Source organism: Apteryx rowi, unplaced genomic scaffold, assembly GCF_003343035.1.
Source record: "Apteryx rowi isolate R43461 unplaced genomic scaffold, aptRow1 scaffold_683, whole genome shotgun sequence".
Lineage (NCBI taxonomy): Eukaryota > Metazoa > Chordata > Aves > Apterygiformes > Apterygidae > Apteryx > Apteryx rowi.
Genome location: NW_020450964.1, coordinates 141,622 through 145,282, shown reverse-complemented (window position 1 = coordinate 145,282; position 3,661 = coordinate 141,622).

The following is a 3,661-nucleotide window of genomic DNA, read 5'->3' as shown; positions in this document are numbered from 1 at the left end:
AATCAGGGATCCACTGTGCTCAGCATTCTATGACTGTAGGAATGGTATGTTATAAAGAACATATCATGTAAACAGATAAGATAGAGTGTAAGAAAGGGATAGGCCATAAAAAACAGTTCACTCATTTGCCATGTCAAGGTAAATGAAAAACGAGCAAGAAAAATTTAAGTTCAGATCTAAGCAAGAGCAGTCTTGTCAAGCAGATGCAGAGAATAAAAATAAAAATAAAAAATAAAAGACGTTTTAGCTTCAGGGAGTGTGTGTAGAAGGGTGTTGTGCAAATCTACTGCCCTTTCCTTCTCCCCATCCCCTCCCCCTCAAAAAAAAAAACTTATATGTATTTTTTGTTCTACTCTAATAACATGATCATCTCGTATTAGCTGGGAATTTTTCCAACATTAAACAATCCCTCACTAGTATTGAGCTTATGTAGGTAAACATGTAAAATAAGTAGTAAGTCTATGACAAAGGTGACATTAGAGATAAGTTACTGGGTTTTGGCTAGTAGCTGAGAGGAACCAAATCTTCTAAGTCACCTCCTGATTTTGAGAAGGGAGAAGGAAGCATACGATCTATCCAGTCTGAAGGAGCCCCAGCCCTAGCACAACTCCCATGGCTTCCCGATGAAGCAGTGCTTGAAACCTTACGCTAAGCTTTGCAGTAGGCAAACCATGTCAGGGCAGGGGGGAGGTATAAAGAATCGTTACTGCAGAATAATTACACTTTTTAACTCAGTTGTAATATATTGCCTCTTCAATCCTCTGAACACAGTTTTAACTTACCACAGATCTAGAGTTCTCTCAAAAAAATCACAAAGCCTGCACATATGAACCAAGAGTGTCCCCCCCTTCACTAAGGCTCCTTGCCCTTTTCCTTTTCTTACCCACTGCCCCATGAATACAGGGAGACATCACCAGCTGTCTGCTGAGGAAAACAACAGCCTAATAGTGTGCATCATTCAGATGACTTGGATGATTCAGTTTTTCCACATGAACTTTACTGAAGATGCACACAAGTGGGGCTTTGTGCATTTCTGAATCAAATGTGTAATTAATAGTCCTAGTACATATCAACACAATTTTTTGAGGAACAGCTTTTCATCTAACATATAACAGTATATCTGCTGCCTTACAACAGCTCCAGTTCTCAAACTTATTAATAATTTCATACACCTCTGTTTACATACTACAGTATTGCCAGCCTTTAAATATCCATATTAAATTGTTTTCAAAAGTCACAGCAAATGAGGCAATGAAAAGAGGATCTAGTGAAAAGTTCATCATTTTGAAAGCCACCTGATGTGATGTGCATTGGTTTTAAAGTGGGAGGACTGGGAAGGAACAGAAAAGTCAGATGTTGCAAGCAGCCTGTTCTCTCAGATAGGACAGCACGATAAGCAGCAGCTTGTCTGTATCCATCCCAGCAAGTTTCTCATAGCTACATTTTGAAAGTTCAAGATGCTTTCATTGTCTAGTATCTTGTAGGAGGATAACATCAAAGTCCAAGAACTTCCAGACGGTGAGGGACCGAGAACAAACAAACATATAAATGCAAACACATACACATTTATGTAGTGTATTTTTGTTTTAGCACTGCCCAAAGATAAAGTGCCTGATTTTACTTCTCTAATCTCAATAGCTTTTTTTTCATTTGTTCAAACATTTTCTTGAATTCTCTTCATTATCCTCTTCTCATTTCATACAAAAAGTAAAAAGAAGAATCAGACCTAGCACTGCCGTGGAAAAAACCTCTTGCCAGACAAGCCCTGTTTACTTAACTGGAGAAATGCTTATTTAGCCCAGAGACTAAATGCAGGCTAAGCATGTAGAACACAATGCTCTTCCTGAGGGCACAGCACTATCTACAGGAGCACAAGTGTGACAATATAGAAAACACAGCAGGTGTTCACACAGGGAAGGTGAACTAAAGCCAACTATAGGAACAGTGCAACTATTGCCCAAGTGCATGTGCAGCACCCACACGAACACAGTCCATCCCTCTTAAGCAAAGGGTGAAGGCAGCAACAGATCCAATGGACTGGTCACTGGAAATCGCTCAATATCCAGAGAAAAACAACAGAAATGCTGCTCAGCCTGGTGTTTTGATCAACAGATGAAGCCTTTGGGGTCACCTCATGTGCCCCTTTCCATCCAATCACCACATGGGATTTTAATCTTAGGAGTGTGAGGAAGGTAAGGGCACTGAAAAGCAACCAGAGAACCATGCTTCAGTAGCATTTCTTCTTCCCACTTGCCGCTTGTAGCCTAGGCATTTACTTTTTCATAACCAACTTTCAATTCATTATAAGTTGTAGACATGTTATATACTTCCGACCTGAAGAGCTTGCGTCAGACCAGTCAGGGTGGTGCATCTCTCACCTTCCAGCTGCTGCCCTGAGTCAACACTGCCAGACTCATCTACCCTCGCCGAGATGTCTCCGATCACACCCAGTTACGTGAGCAGCGAGTGCTGTGTGAGACCAGAGGGCACTCAAAATCTTCTGCATTTTGAAAACACGTGAAATATTTCACTGGAAACTAGATGCAAGCTCACATTGACAAAAGTAAACTCTGGAAGATTTCAGAGTCTTCATTTAATAAGAGTTGGTTCAGATTTCCTGAACTTTAAAATTCAAGTGATGTTTTTTTCATCCCCTACCATTTCTTGATAGCAAGGGGAGTACTTCTCATTGCAGTTTCCCATCACACACACCCCTCTTTGGTCAACCACTTGGGAAATGAATCATGACATTGAAACTTTAGCCACTTCCACATCCTGCCAGAGGCTTTATTCCCCCCACACAGACCATATCCATCACAAGCACAGCAGCAACAAACTCCAGTGCATAGCAAGTCAAATGCTACTCTTCTGACCAGGTTCACCCATGCATGAGTACCCCCTGGTGTCTGTCTCCGTACCTTGCTTGCAATGTCTCTCAAACAACCCTAGCTTACTTACACACTTCACCTTAATGAAGGCCTTTGTGCACAGCATTAGGTGAATCATGCCCACCTCTTACTAGGAGCTCATACTTTGTCAAACCTTTTTTGTTTTTTAAATAACAGCTCCCTCGTATTATCTGAATGTTAATACTCGGCTATGGAACACATCATCATTCCAAACTGTTTCTATGCTTCCACAGGAAAACACACTCTGCAAATCAAAGAACAAAAAAATCGCATAACTAATCATGTTAGTCATTTATTCTGGTTTTAAATTTTCTAGTCCTAGATTCATTTGCTATTTAAGTATACTCATAAACTGCTTCTGATCTTCAGCATATTGGGACCATAATCACATCAACCAAATGCATGCTTTCAATGCAAGATGATGTGGACTGTGTGTATGTATGACCCAGCATGTCATACCAGTCTCTCTTCTCTCTCTTACTGCTAACAGTTAATGAAAAAGTAGGGAGGCAGTCAGTGCAAATGCTGTTACTAGAAATCCAACCCACTCCTGAGAAAAAGCCTAACAGCTCTTTCACAAAATGCCCCATGTGCATCAGCAGGAGCCAGCACCCTGAAGCTCATCAGGGCCTGCAGTTTCAAGGGTTAATGCTACATTTTGCAACATGCTAGAAAAGCATTCCAGGCTGGGAAATAATTAGGCGCACTCAATCCTAAGGATTTGTATTTCCTATCTTTGAGTTTATTACTTC